Here is a 16,396-nt window from a genome sequence, read left to right as displayed (position 1 = left end):
TTAAAGACCAACTAAGTTTTTATTTTGGTATGAGCTTTCGTGTGCATGCACACTTCTTCAGATTAAAATCATGTTGCCTCAGTTTTTGTTTTTAAAAGGATACAGGATTTCAAAGAAAGAGAAAAACCATTCCTAGGCACTGGAAATTGTTTCTTGCCAGGCATCCAAATTCCTCATTATATAATTGGTTTGCAGCAAGTCCCACCCTGGGTAGAAAAACCAGGAGAACAACCCCAAATAAGGTGTTTCCTAAATGCTTTTGTAAACTTCTTAAGCAGCTAGTGAAGAACAGCTCGAGAGAAAACAGAATCACTTTGAATCACATATATTGCCAAAAAAAAATTAAATGAAAGGCTTTGATTATGTCTCAAAATCCATTTTTGTGTAGCCAGATTATCACCCGGTGCATTGGATTTGCACTGCATTAGTGATGATCAAGATTAGATCAGAATCCCCGGATAACAGACTGGAGTATACAGGATGTCAATTTGTGACATCATAGCAATAGTAGTAAAAATCATCACATTTACTGAAGAAGTCCTAGGTCAAGAATGATCTCAGAAAGAAACTGCTTGTAATGTCCTACAACCAGCCCTGTCATTGAAGTGGCTGCCTTGGGCAATTGATTTTGGGTGTCATGAATGATCATTAAAATGTTATTTTTTAAATTTATTGCTGCTGTAATTCACCCGGGAAGGTGAATGTGCAGTGGAATATTATTATTAATAATCAACTAATACTTATAATATAATATAAATATATCTTTAAGACGTACAAATAATTGCAATAAAAACTGCACGGCAGCACCCTTTCATTTAACACAGTCAATTCCCATATTCTGTCTCAGGGGCCAAAATAACTTGACCAGCCATTCCTCAGTGTTTTCATCTTATCAGGATTCAGCTTCAATTTATTAGCCTCGTGCTTGGTGTCGTCAGCATACATATTGCACAGAATTCCAAAACCTCTGATGACCTCTCCCAGCAGCTTCATATAGTCTGGGATATAAGATGCAACCTTCCAGTAGCTCGTAGCTTAATTGCTGTGGGGCAGAGCAGAATTTCTCCATTGTACCATTATGAGTTTGTGGGTGCCAGACACCTGTATTCCATGGACCCAGCAAGTGTTAGAAGCAAATTAAACCCACCTAGCTTCCTGTGTTTGGGTTGTGGGCCATTAAGAGAACAAAGGATAGATTAAGAGAACTTTGGGTCTAGGAAGGTCCTGTTCAAGAGAAATCATGCTTCCACTTCTTTCAAGGCAGCAGGCACCACTCACTGTCATAAGGAGCCTTCATAAGGAAACTGTTTCCAGGGGAAGAACTGTGAGCAGAACTGGGATAGAAAAGCTAACGGCCAAACTGTGAGCAGAACTGGGATAGAAAAGCTAACGGCCAAATGGCTTCTGGGACCTGGGTTGTGGGCACCAGAACAGAATGTCTAGTTGCCACTTAAGGTGTGTGTGTGTGACAACACTTTACTAATTATTTTGATAAATATGAATTAAGCTGCCCAAAATGTATAGAACAGAATCAAATAACTGTTGGAGATGTAAAAATAAGGAGGGTACCTTTTATCACATGTAGTGGGAATGTAGTATTATCCAAAAAAATGGGAGATGATATATAATGAACTGGAAAAAAATGTTTAAAATGACGTTTGTTAAAAAACCAGAAGCGTTTTTACTAGGTATTTCTGATCAAGGACTGCCGAAAGAGAAATGGAAAATATTAATGTATGCGACAACAGTGGCAAGAATCCTAATAGCACAAAACTGGAAGACCTTTGAAAGCACAATGGCAGGAAAAGTTGGTGAACTATGCGAAATTAGCAAAGTTAACGGATAAGCTAGATGAAAAAGACAATAGTGATTTTTTTAAATAATGGGAACCTTTCATAATCTATCTGCAGAAACAACTGAAAGAAACTAACTCGGTAGCAGGATTTGAATAAACATTCACAACTTTACTTAACAAAATGCATGAAGGATAATACTGTAATAACATTTTGACAGATAAGAAATAGCAGCTTGTATCATTTAATGTAACAAACCAGAGGGGAAGCTGAAGGAAGTCAACTGGAAGGGGGGGGTGTAGAATGTATGTTTGGAAAAGATTGATATTTGTTGTTAGGAAAAAAACCTACTAAAAACAAAAAAAACCCCCAAAAATGGCACCTAGACTTTTGGAGATGCTCGCAAATGGAGAATATTTAGGCACAAAATGCGTCTGTCACCCTGACCGTGAGGGGAGAGAGACCTCTTGCTATCCATCAGGCAATTGCTTTTTCCACCTGCCAAATAGCATCCACATTGAGCCCCCAGCCCAACACATCATGTGTGTTCTAGCTCAGTGGCCCACCAGCTCCCATTGACAGTTTACTGGGTCAAGATTTATCTATCAAAGGTAACTGAGTAAGGGTCCTAAGTTAGCCCTAAAAATATCAACTAGCCATTGGCAAGCAAGGGAGGAAAACAAAAGAGAGGCATCTCAGATCATGAACAAGTCTTCCTTTTCTGGACCTGGGCATTAGAAATATTCCAGCCTTTTTGAGCATCTAGCAAGCCACTCTTGGGTTTTCATCAGCCGGCTTTAGTTTTCTCAGTAACAGAAAGCATGCTGAGCCCAATATCCTTGGGATCTGAAACAAATACCATGATCATCTCTCTACTTCTCTCACCCCTGTCATGTGGATGTATTAGTTACAGGTAGGTAGCCGTGTTGGTCTGACGTAGTCGAAACAAAAAATAAAAAAATTCCTTCCAGTAGCACCTTGTGGATATATGTAATGTTGCAGTTTCATACCACATAAGTTCAGTGTTTAATTTGTAAAACAATAAGACCAAGGGCTCAAGTATGCCTGGAAGCCAGACCCTCTGACTTGACCCCAATCACAGGTGTGCAAGTTACAGCCACTCAGTACTAGTGACATTGGGAACATATACTGAGCCTGACCATTGGTCCATGTAGTTCAAAATTTCCTACACTGACTGGCAGTGGCTCTCCAGGGCTTTGAGCAGGGAGCCTCCCTCCCCCCCCCCCGAACTTCTGAATGCCATACCATTGAGCCATGCGCCCATCCCCTTAAAGGTACTTTGCATGTGCCCAGAATCTCTCTTTAGCATCCGATCCCTGGCACTGAAAACAGTTTCCAAAGAAACTAAGCCCTGCCGCTTTCCCAAAGGAACATCCAGGAATATGGTCTAATCCCACACTTTGCATGTGAGTGCAGTTTAAAAGGGCAGCCTGGACTGCAGAGGAAGCAGAGATTTCAACAAGTGGGAACTGGACACGGAAGCCCTCCCTGTCAAAGGCCATATGGACCAAGTCTGCAGGAAGGCCACTGAAACCCACAAATATGGTAAATGATGTTGACAGGAAGCTATACATTTTGCTGGCAAGAGCTGAGAAGGCTCTAGGCACGTGTGAGATAAATCTAAGGGGGCAGCGGATCTTGTTAGGTCCTCCTCACCCCGCCCTCCATTGCCTTGAGATCCCTAACCTTAAGACCTCCCCCTCCCCAAAGGTGTCCTGCCCCCTCTCTTTATGTTTTAATTACTGCCCATTTTAATCTTGATTTGCATGCCGATCTCTCAGAAGTGGGCCATGCCTGGTCTCTCCAAAGCTCTTGTCAGCAACTCCCCCAATAATACACAGGAGGTGGGTGGTGGGGGGAGGCTTAAGGAGCAAATCACTTGCATGTTAATGAGACTGTTTGCTGGAGTCAAGAGAGAAAACAGCAAACAAACAAATGGACTGAATTCCAGCGGCAGCTGTTTGCTCCTTAATCTCGGCTCGTCAGAGGCTGCCCTTTGATGGGACACAATCTACACAAACGATTGTGCTAAATCTTCTAATCTACGTCCTCATTATTACATCCCTTCTTACGCATGTAAATCAGGGACAAACTCATTTTAATATGTAGATAGATTATGGGAGGGGAGGGGAAAAGGGGAGCTACTAATGGTGTCTGTGAGTCAGAGCCTTAAAAGGGGGGGGTAGTAATAAGGAGATTGGTGGGGAGGAAAGGGGGGGGGGTCTGTCTGTGGAAAGCCACCAGGAGGAAAAGTGGAGGGCTTGTTGATGGCCCAAGAGGGAGAAGCTTAAGGGGGGAGGCCTCTGTCACTCTACCGGAGGGGGCCAATAAAGCGAGCAGCACTTCAGAAAGAGAAGAGCCTTTAACAAAGCATATATAATGCAATTCAATTAAACAGAGCGTGACAAGCTTTGTTAGAAAGGGGGGCGGGAGCACACTGCAAAATAAAATGAGAGTTAACTATCCGGATTAAGTTTAAAGCAGCCACAACAATGAAACTGCAGAGCGCACCAGGGAGCGACTCCTTCCGAAAGAAGTACAGACGAATACAGAACAGGCAGGTAGCAAGGAGCCCTATAGAGCATGCTACTGGTGCAGTGTAATAACAGGAAGAATTTGCAATCTCAAAAATAAGATCTTGTCGCACAGTGAGCGGGGCCTGTTATCATTTAGTGGGCTGTGCAGAAATACTGCTGTTGAATGGTAAGGGATAGAGAGGCTGCAATAACCAAAAATAGAGCAATAATAAAGTCGACCAAAAGAGACTTTTACAATGTTATCTGTAGCAGTTTATTCTCACTTGCTGCCCAGCTCGGAGCAATAACTACTTCTGTTGCCTTGGCAGTTCAGGGTGAGCATACAATGACCCAGAGGCCTCAACTCGTGGGCAGGGCAGCCATGCATTGTGACCTTCGTAGTAGAATCATAGAACTGTAGAATTGGAAGGGACCAAAGGGTCATCTAGTCCAACCCCCTGCAATGCAGGAATCTTTTGCCCAACATGGGGCTCAAACTCTCAACCCTGACATTAAGAGTTTTATGCTGTACCGACTGAACTATACCTAGTAACTAAACTAGGTTGTGTGAAGTAGTTACCATGGGGGAAATTACTGACAGCGTGATATCTGAACAACAACAACAAATGTAGCCATTCAATTCTGAAATGTATGTGTATACATTGGCATGCATAAAGTATGATATACACTTTACCATGCATTCCAGTTGAGTTTGATGTTTAGCAGATATTTACATTCAATGCAAAGGAAAATAAAGGAAGAAGCAGTAAGGAGATGTCATCTGTTTTTCATGTGAGTGTGATAACAAAACACCTAAGGACCTGAAAACAAAATGAATGCTGATTTAATAAAGGTTTGTACACTTAGCTGTTGAAGAGTTGCTAAGGGACTAACTGGGCAATGTAAACATACCAGCAGGCTCATTTGTTGCATATCCTTGGTGTACTAAAGGAATTGATGATTAAATTTACTGAGCTTCTGGCAGCTACTGTGTTTGGAAGTAGGACAGGTACAGCCCAGAACTTCAGAGGGACAATGTGTTCCTACCTTGCCTGCAATAACAAATACCTAGCAATATATTTTGCATTAACTCATGGAACCCTTTGAAAATGTGCTGTTCATGTGCAGAAATATCATTATCCTCATTCTTCATTTTCAGCTGCAAGAAGAAACCAATTACGGCCAGCATCACCATAACACTTCCATGCTTCTTCAAATTGCTCAGGGTTTAGAGGGGCAGCAGGTGGCAGAAGCTGGTAAAAAAGAAGAAGAGAGGTGAGCAAAGAAGGAATGAAGTAAATCTTGAGGTGTATGCTCTCTTAAATCTATTAAACTGTCCTAAATGGAAACATTTATATTTCACATTAATGCTCCAGTGCTAAGCATATTTGCTCAGAAAGGTTTCAGTTTTATTTGCCTCTGAGTAACCTTGGCCACCTCATGAGAAGAGAAGACTCCCTGGAAAAGACCCTGATGTTGGGAAAGATTGAGGGCACAAGGAGAAGGGGACGGCAGAGGACGAGATGGTTGGACAGTGTTCTCGAAGCTACCAACATGAGTTTGACCAAACTGCGGGAGGCAGTGGAAGACAGGAGTGCCTGGCATGCTCTGGTCGATGGGGTCACGAAGAGTCGGACACGACTAAACGACTAAACAACAACAAGCTTGTTTAGGTTTGCAGCCTAACCAACAGCATGTTTTGAAGCACACTGTGCCATAGTCTTCTGCCAGCACATTGGGGGTGAACAGTGTTAGCATGGCAATTGGGGTAGGGGCATCCCCCCCCTTGCCCCTTGCCCCATCGTACAGCTTCCCCATTATACTACCCATAGAAGTGCCATAGTCTAAACTCTTGACAAGACTGAAATTGCACTGACCTGTTTAAGGAAGTACTTTATAGCATGTGATAAAATGGTTCCAGAACCACCACTGCTCATTGGTAATCTGAAGAGTGATTATTGAGACCGTAATGAAAATGATAAAAGAAAACAGCTGACAGTTTCTTGGAAATTTCCCTTTGTGCTGAAGAGTCAAGTCAGTTTTCAGTGCAGATTTTTTAAAAAATATATATATAGGGTCTTTGGTACTGCAAGTGGATGCAGTGAAAACTTCGAAGAAAGGTACAATGATTAATGTGGCATCAAGTAAGTCTCAGATAGAAGGGTCTTCAATGTAACAACTGTACAATTGGATCCTTCAAATGATATACAAGTTTCAAATATATCCTTGTTGAACAAGGTGACCAAGCAGAGCATCGCTGTTCAGGGGCGTACCCAGGATCAAAACTAGGGGGGGCAAGGGGCGGGGCCAAGGCACGGGAGGGGAGGGGCCACAAAGTGGGAATGTGGGCGGGGCTACAGAGCCCAGGTGAAATCAAAATAAACAGTAAAAACTACAGCAAACTGATCACATATTTTAGGAAGGGGTCCCCAGAGTTGTTGACCTTTGGGAACTGACACCACACTTGCGTATTATACCCCAGAGGACAGGATCACACTTCAAAATGACCTTAACAGATTAGACAACTGGGCCAAAGCAAACAAGATGAATTTTAAAAAGGAGAAAAGTAAAGTACTACACTTGGGCAAAAAAAAATGAAAGGCGCAAATACAGGATGGGGGACACCTGGCTTGAGAGTAGTACATGTGAAAAGGATCTAGGAGTCCTGGTGGACCACAAACTTGACATGAGTCAACAGTGTGATGCAGCAGCTAATAAAGCCAATGCAATTCTGGGCTGTATCAATAGGAGTATAGCGTCTAGATCAAGGGAAGTAATAGTACCACTGTATTCTGCTCTGGTCAGACCTCACCTGGAGTACTGTGTCCAGTTTTGGGCACCACAGTTCAAGAAGGATACTGACAAGCTGGAACGTGTCCAGAAGAGGGCAACCAAAATGGTCAAAGGCTTGGAAACAATGCCTTATGAGGAACGGCTTAGGGAGCTGGGTATGTTTAGCCTGGAGAAGAGAAGGTTAAGGGGTGATATGATAGCCATGTTCAAATATATAAAAGGATATCATATAGAGGAGGGTGAAAGGTTGTTTTCTGTTGCTCCAGAGAAGCGGACACGGAGCAATGGATTAAAACTACAAGAAAGAGGATTCCACCTAAACATTAGGAAGAACTTCCTGACAGTAAGAGCTGTTCGGCAGTGGAATTTGCTGCCAAGGAGTGTGGTGGAGTCTCCTTCTTTGGATGTTTTTAAGCAGAGGCTTGACAGCCATATGTCAAGAATGCTTTGATGGTGTGTGGGGGGGGAGGCGGACGTGAACCTGAAGCGACGGCGGCGAAGGGGAGAAAACCAGCGGCCGCCTAGAGGAGAAGAGGGAAGTCTGGGGGTGGGCGGGGGGGAGAGAAGGGAACCAGGCTTGGATCGGGGGCTCCGCGGAGGTCTGGAGCAAAGCCCCGGCCTCCGCGAAGCCTTCCGAGGCTCCGTTGCTGCAGCGGTCTGGCAGGCGCTGAACGACTCCCGACGTTCGGGAGACCTTTGAGCACAGCCGCGCTGTGCGCATGCGCCCCGCTTTGCGCATGCGCAAAGGTCTCCCGAACGTCGGGAGCGTCAGCCCTTGCCCCCTCCCACACAGCGCGGCTGTGTGGACTCCGCACGGCTCGGGCGCAAGAGACTGCTGCGGGCGCCGAACTCGCGCTCCGCTGGGCTGTCCTCCGCCTCTGCCCACCAGCCCCGCCGGCAGCGCCACTCTTGCCCGCAGCTGCCCGACCGGCCCTGCCTCTAGAGTAGGGCAGCGGCCCCTCCCTGCCCCGCGGTGGGTACGCCCTTGTCGCTGTTCATCTTCAAGCACCCCTGGATGAAATACAAATATTTTGTTTCCGTTGCAACCAATTTTCAGACCATAGTTTTGGACTCTTGGGTTGCCCAGCTTTTGAGAAACTGATTTTTCCTCTGTGTGGAAGGCTAAAATTGCCCCCTGGTAAATATTCAACCAGTTTTAATGAACTGGCTCTAGGTATTGCTTAAACACCATGTTGATGAACACCATTGTTGTGTCTTGGGGTATAGAGGGTTCCAGGCTACGAGAATGTGCGACTGTCTTGGGTACTTTGGAAGATTGAGTGGTTTTTGTCCTTTTTTAGTGCAGCAGTCATTATTTGTACATAAGCTCAATTGTTAGAAAACTGTGATTCACACCAACTCCATTGATCCTGAAAACTCGCACGAGTCCATAGGAAGCTACCTTATACTGAATCAGGCAGAGTTGGTCCATTTGGCTCAGTATTCCTCAACCTGGCCCTCCAGATGTTTTTGGCCTACAACTCCCATGATCCCTAGCTAGCAGGACCAGTGATCAGGGATGATGGGAATTGTAGTCTCAAAACATCTGGAGCACCAAGGTTGAGGAAGCCTGCTCTACACTGGCTGGCAGCAGCTCAGTCAGGGTTTTCTCCCAACCCTATCTGAAGATGCATGCAAATACAGTGGTACCTCGGTTTATGAACACAATTGGTTCTGGAAGTCTGTTCATAAACTGAAGCGTTCATAAACTGAAGCAAACTTTCCCATTGTAAGTAATGGAAAGTGAATTAATCCGTTCCAGATGGTTCCGCGCTGTTCGTAAACCGAAAATTCGTAAACCGAGGTGTTCATAAACCGAGGTTCCACTGTAAGTTGCTCTACCACTGTGATACAGCTCCTAGGCATATTGATCCAAGCCATAGGCTGCATGCACACCACATATTTAAATATCCCCCCAAAGAATCATGGGAATTGTAGTTTACCCCCCACAGAGCCCTTAGCAAATTACAGTTCTTGTGATTCCTTTTTTGGGGAGAGGATGTACTTTAAATGTTCTTCAAATGTATGGTGTGTACACAGCCATAGAAGCAAGCCCCTCTTGGCTTTCTTCTACCCACAGGGTTGTAACGGGAGAAAATGAAATCATTAAACAAATGAAACATAAATGAAGTTTGTGGCCTACACTGGAGTCCGAGAAGAGGGCTGAGGTAGTTTGTTCACAATAAGTTGCCCCTGAAGTGTCTATCTTAAATAAAAAAATCACAAATTCAAAGATGTACATTTTTAAAAGAAAAGAAATGCCTCAATGTGACTTTCTATAAATATTTTCTTTCCTGTCTGAAATGTAACAAATACTTCTGCAGTTTTCAGATGATGCTGCACAGGGGGGGCAGATGATGCCTGATTTAATTTTGGCAGCAAAGATTCACTCTCTGCCTGTCTTCAATAAATTTCTAGCCTCCAGACCAGATTCTGTGAAACATACACTAGAAATATATTGGACTCGTAACTTCCTGTTGCTTTCCATTCACAGTAACAAATCCGCAATGATCCTGACAGCAAAGAGAGCCTCTTAAGTGCTATTTCCGTATTACATTTGGCAAGTGAAATTTGGCCTGCATGCTGTGATTATTGTCCAAACTCTTGCAAAATATGTCAGGCTGAAAAACGGAAAGTGATTTTGACTACTATGCAAGTCAGTGGCCTTATCCCAGGGCCATAACCCTGAGTACTTAACCACTTCTGGACATGAGTGTAAGTATTTATGGTCTTCCTCCTCTCCTGAGAATGAAATTATATGTTTCTGTGGCCCTCTTCCAATCCATAGATGTGCATACATTGAAACCTTAACAGTTGAGGTGTTCTAGGTCCTTTTGTGGTCATAATTTATTGGATTACTAGCTAGCCCTGCCACGCATTGCTGTGGGTCCCCAGTTCTGTTCCCTACAAACCTGAGCTATCCCGTCCTGCCCCCAGCCACAACGCAGGCGAGTCCCTACTTCCGTTCCCTGCAAACCTGAGCTATCCTGTCCCCATCCTGTCCCCAGCCACAACGCAGGCGAGTCCCTACCTCTGTTCCCTGCAATCCTGAGCTGAGGTGTTTGGGGACGTGGGTGGCTAGGGGCAGGATCCCAGCGTGGCCCTTAGTGGAGGATATGCCGTTCTGGCAGTTATAGCATATTGGTTGCTGAGATGCAGGTTTGGCCTTCTATTTCAGGTTCTGTTTCCCAGCATGCCCAGCAGTGTCTGCTGTCTGAGTTTTGTGGTCCACAAAACGGGGTTTTACCTTGCGCTGGGATGTCATCTGTGTATGCAAATGGTATGTATGCAAATGGTATGTGGACACTCGGTTATTCTCATGTGACGTTGTGTCCAAATTTCATTGGCATTGGTCAAGCGGTTTTGGTGAGAGGTTGAGACCAACACACACGCCCCCTTTTACACACACACACACACACACACACACACACACACACACACATATGTAAAATGGACCCCTGACCATCAGGTCCAGTCGTGTCTGACTCTGGGGTTGCGGCGCTCATCTCGCTCTATAGGCTGAGGGAGCCAGCGTTTGTCTGCAGACAGCTTCCGGGTCATGTGGCCAGCATGACAAAGCTGCTTCTAGCGAACCAGAGCAGCGCACGGAAACGCCATTTACCTTCCCGTCGGAGCGCTCCCTATTTATCTACTTGCACTTTGATGTGCTTTTGAACTGCTAGGTGGGCAGGAGCTGGGACTGAACAACAGGAGCTCACCCCGTTGCAGGGATTCGAACTGCCGACCTTCTGATCAGCAAGCCCTAGACACTGTGGTTTAACCCACAGCGCCACTTGGCCTTTCTTCCATTGTGAGGCTCAAGGGATCATATGGGCAGTTTTTAAGCAGCCACCCATCTATGCACTAACCAGACCACAAGCCCCAGTCCTGCTTAGCTTCATCAAGGTGGTGGTCTCTTATATGTCATCAGACCACACACTGGCATCATAACTCAGGAGCAGAGCATCTCCTTTGAAAGCAGAAGGGCACAGGTTCAATCCCCTGCATACTCAGGGAGTGCTGGGAATTGTCCCCATCTGATATTCCAGAGAGCTGCTGCCAGCTAGTGTAGACTATACTGGGCTAAATGGACCAGTGGTTTTACTCAGTGTAAGACAGGTTGCTATATTCCTGTGCACCAAAGACATATTTAGTCCAGCAACCTGTTTGTCTTGGTGGCCAACTAGATATCTATGAGAAGCCCACATTCAAGGCATGAGGGCAATAACCCTCTCCCAGTTACTGGCATTCAGAGGCATGCTAAATCTTCCCTTGCTTCTCTTTTCTTCTGTAAAGTTATCAAATGAAATTCTTTTGCCTGATGAAATGCATTTTCCCTTTCCACCATTCAAAAATGCCTATCATATCTTGCATCCTATTTGATGCAACGATATTGTTGCCTTGCAATTAGAGATTATTGGTTTGCGGCAGAACAGTTTCACAAACCTTGTATCCTCCGTGTTAACAGGAAACACTCTAGATGACCCCAAGGTCAAAGGCTAACCATTCAAAGTAATGACTGCAATTCTAAACTATCAAAATAATATGTGATCAGAGAGGGAAACCACTGCAGAATTCCTAAGGCTTGAGTTCTGCATGCAGAAGCAATGTGAACTTGAATTCTGAGGGTTACGGGATGGAATGATGGTGAATGGAACTAGCTAGAAAAGCAATGGCAGTGTTTTTACTCTCCCTGCCCCATTCACCAGCAGCAAGATCCAACAGAATGTGGCATTTCCAGGATCCAGTCTTCACTGTGGTTCAGCCATCCACTAGGGATGGGGCTGAAACTTGAGTCAGTTCACCTTTAAAGGTGGAGCTACCTAATTCACGCTCCCTTTCTTATTCTGAAACATTACACAAACCAAAACGCAGCCATCCTTCAAAATTAACATTTCCCCAAATTTTGCAATGCAGGTCTCCAAGCAAGTACAGTAATATATGCCCCCCCTCCAACGCATCACACACGGTAAAGGGTGCATAAAAATGCATATAATAGTGAAACTAACACACAAAATGCTTCAATATACTATGGACGTTTGGCAAAAATGTTTGGCAAAATTGCACACACAAATGTGTCTTAGAGAGAGATGTGGCTTCCTGTACACATGCAATAATGGATGCCTATGCCTTGGGGCACTCGCTAAGACTTCAAGTTAACTTTATGCTCCACACAGAAAATATGCATCCCCTTGCCAGACACATAAGTAAGATATAGAATCAAAGAACTGTAGAATTGGAAGGAACCACGAGGGTCATCTAGTCCAACCCCCTGCAATGCAGGAATCTTTTGCCCTACTTGGGGCTCGAAGCCACAACTCTGAGATTAAGATTCTCATGCTCTACCAACTGAGCTTTATACAATATAAACAAGTAAAAATACACATATTTCAGTTCAGAATAGTAAAGCCCTATTTATTTGCAGTAGTTTCAAAAGGCAGGTTTAAAAACCCCTTTTAATTATTCATTATAAGTGCTGTATCTTTTATTTGTAGTGATAACTGCCAGATACTTTCCCCTGCTCAATATACAGGGAGAATATATAAAATTTTAGGGGTAATTTGCCGTTTAGAGCAGGGTGGCATCCAAAACTTCTCAGCCTGTGTGGAACCAAGATGGAGTGACCTTTATCACCACACCTGTGCTTCTTTTCCTGCCAGTAACTTAGTACAAAGACCACCTTGACCTTGAACCTGCAGTGTCCTAACCGAGAACAGGGACAGCTCCCAGAGATTTCTGATTAGGTCAGTGGCCTTGTAAAAGCTGGGCTCTCCCCTCCCCCACCTCTGTACACAACTGTTCCTCATTTACATAAATTATCTCTATTCAATTATCTGTCCAGATGTCCGAATTGTGCCACCAGTGATCTGTGAATGAATTAAAAATGGAATATAATTTAATAATAACTGATTAGAAGGAGATTAGTTGTTATATAAAAAGGAAAAACCAAGAGATAGCTAGTTGCCCTTAATCCGAGCCAATCCACAATAATTATAGAAATACAGTCTCTGGCCCCCTTCAATCTCTCCCTCCCTCCATCTCCCCGCTCCATTTTCCTTCTCCCTTAGATGTTCTCTTGTTTTCTCTTCCCTTCTCCTTTTATCATTTTCTTTTTAGTTTCGTCTCCTATAAACATACATCCCTCCACTTTCTCTTGCTTATTAGTCAAGTCCTGTATTAAGCGACATAAACCCTTGATGGTCTTTTCGATGCACCTATGTTAATTACAGATCTCTGAAGAGCATCCAATAAGAGCTTTCAGCTGCCCTGGTTTCCTCTTGTCAACAATTATTCTCTCTTCCTTCTCTTGCTCACTAGGAATTGCACCCACAGTGTGCTAGGGACACCCATCAGCCCAAATGATACAAATCAGAGCCCAGAGGCCATACAATCTGTATTGGACAGAACAAACTGGCTGGGGAAGTGAGTGCTGGGATTGAAAAATGGGTAGTGGAGCTTGGGACATGAGCTAGGAGAGAGTCAGGTAGCACTAAATAACCAGGAATTTAGCCAAGTAGAGGCAGCGCAGTGTAGTGGTTAGAGCACTGGGCTAGGACCCAAGAGGACTAGTTTCTATTCCCGGCTCAGCTATAATGCCCACTGGGTTGACCTTGGACCAGTCACTGTCTCTCAGACTAACTTACCTCACAGGGTTGTTGTGAGGATAAAGTGGAAGGGGGGAAACCATAATATATGCCAGTTTGTGCTTATGAAATAAATGGTGATAAAGGGCAAAGAGAAGGCAGGGGAAAGGTACAGTGAGAAGAAAAATGGAGGGCTTTAAAAGTAAGAACTAGTAGGATCTTAAAGTTGATGCAGAGAGTGACAGAGAGTGTGAAGGGGGTGATGAGATCATAGAAGTGACAAGGAAGAAATATGATTTTAGCAGAGGCATTGTGAACTGAATGGAGAAGGAGATGCGGCAGAAGGGAAGGCTGACAAGGAGGAGGTGACAATCGTCTAGACAAGAGATGTCAACAGCATGGATAAGCATTTTATCCACAGCATTGGGAGAGAAGAGCAGATCTTAGAGATGAAGAAAATGAAGAAGCTGCAGGATTTGGTGACTGCTTAAATGTCGGAGGAGACAGAAAGGAAGGAGTCAAATGCAATCCCAAAGTTACGCGCCTGGGAGGCAAAGGAGAGAGTTGTAGCTCAGGAAGAGGTTTAGAGGTTTAGATGAAGATATTACAATATTACAAGTTCTGCTGTTGTGTGAAAATCAGAGGAACAGGCAGGAGACAATGTCAATAAGATAACTAAGGATAGAGACTTGGACCAAAAAAAATCTACTTTTCCTGTGACTATAAAAGTGATAGCAAAAACTGAGAAAATAGCCATAGGAAGGAGGAGGAGGAGAGAAAGAGAGAGGAGGAGGCCTCAGAGAGCTATGTGGGATCCCAACAGAATCAAGAATCCCAGAGGACTAGGGCAAAAAGGACAGGCAAATTCATGGCTATATGAGCCATGGAACTTCGGAGGCACTATGCTGGGGGCAAACAGGGAAGGATGTCGCCTTCATGCCCTGCTCTCACATGGTGTGTGAGATATAAATAAAATATGTGAAAATAAAAGTAAAGGTTAGGAGACAACCCCAAACTTAGTTGCAGCTGATCAGTTTAGGGCAAAAGCGGCAGCTATGGGAGGCCAAGAGGGCAAACACGCTCGTTCGTGCAGGTTTGGGAAGTAAGGGCGAGGGGCTCAGTTGGACTCAAGATGCTGAAAATGCACATGCCGGAGTTTAGACAATAAAATGCAAATGCAGGGGGTTTAGAGACCACTCATTTGAGGGAACTGGAGCTGAAATATATATCTCTATCTACCTACCGGTATCTATCTATCTATCTATCTATCTATCTATCTATCTATCTATCTATCACCTATCACCTACCTACCTACCTATCACCTATCTCATCTGTCTCTCTATCTGTCTGTCTATCATCATATACCTGTCATCTATCAATAATAATAATAATAATAATAATAATAATAATAATAATATATTATTTATACCCTGCCCATCTGGCTGGGCTTCCCCAGCCACTCTGGGTGGCTGCCAACAGAATATTAAAATACAATAAAAGGGTTGGATTGGCAGCAACTAATCTTTGCAGGAGTGACCAATTGAGATGGTTTGTCCCTTGAGGCATATAGACTCCCAAGGGATTCCTGAATGCTTTTTTTGGGGGGGGGGTTCTGTTGGCATGAGTGTGTGTAACTCCTGCCGACGCTTTGGTTCTGCTCTGTAAAGGGCCGTGAACAGTATTGCTTGTTCCCAAGGGCTTTCTCCAGTGGAGTGGAGTCTGGAAAGCTCCCTGGTTTTCCAAGGAGCTCTGGGACATAAACAGACTGGTAGATGGCTAGAGTGCAAGTGACACAAGTGAATATGACCAAACACAGCTTAGAGCGTTTAATTGAACCTACCATATGGTGGTGGTAAAGAAAGCTTACTTCTCTACCACTATTGCATCCTCAGTGAAATGTCCAGCAGAGTTTTTTAGGGTTGTGTCCAGGCCCATTAAGCCTGGCCAGGATTTGGTACAGCTACCCGTTCAGAAGCCTGCTGTAACAATTTTCCAAAGGTAAAATTGCTGGTATTTGCTCTGAATTTGAAGCCACGGTTACTGCAGATCTTGTCAAGGTGTCTAGAATGCCATCTGGTCACATATTATGGGAGCAGTTTTAGCATTTGTGTCCTGGTGATGTGGACTGGACAAGCACAGAGATTAGCCAGCCATGTGTCCTCTGGATTCTTGCCCATCATGGCCTTATAAGAGCTAGCTGGGCAGATCCATGACTGATTAATGCTGCAATGCAGGAAGGAGTAATGCCTGTCACCTTCAAAGAGGTGAAGGTGTGGCCCGTCCTTAAGAGGCGGTCTCACTAAATATTGCTGTGTTGGACAACTACTGCCCAATTGCTAATGTCCCCTTTTTAGGGCAAGATAACTGAGTGGATGGGATGCAGGTGGTGCTGTGGTCTAAACCACAGAGCCTAGGGCTTGCTGATCAGAAGGTCGGTGGTTCAAATCCTCATGACAGGGTGAGCTCCCATTGCTCAGCCCTGCTTCTGCCAACCTAGCAGTTCGAAAGCATGTCAAAGTGCAAGTAGATAAATAAGTACCGCTACAGCGGGAAGGTAAACGGCGTTTCCGTGCGCTGCTCTGGTTCGCCAGAAGCGGCTTAGTCATGCTGGCCACATGACCCGGAAGCTGTACACTGGCTCCCTCGGCCAATAAAGCGAGATGAGCGCCGCAACCCCAGAGTTGTCTGC

The 16,396-nt window shown here is 44.6% G+C and overlaps 1 long non-coding RNA gene across 1 annotated transcript; it reads left to right on the top strand.

Annotated features, from left to right (window-relative positions):
• The first annotated feature begins 4,119 nt into the window (after positions 1-4,119).
• LOC132592562 (uncharacterized) lies at positions 4,120-10,521 on the top strand. The gene is made up of 3 exons (XR_009558068.1): positions 4,120-5,605; positions 9,618-9,838; positions 10,302-10,521. It is a non-coding gene; the product is annotated as an uncharacterized LOC132592562 (long non-coding RNA).
• Positions 10,522-16,396: the final 5,875 nt, after the last annotated feature.

Source organism: Zootoca vivipara, chromosome 1, assembly GCF_963506605.1.
Source record: "Zootoca vivipara chromosome 1, rZooViv1.1, whole genome shotgun sequence".
Lineage (NCBI taxonomy): Eukaryota > Metazoa > Chordata > Lepidosauria > Squamata > Lacertidae > Zootoca > Zootoca vivipara.
This window is presented reverse-complemented; position numbering and strand designations above follow the sequence as displayed.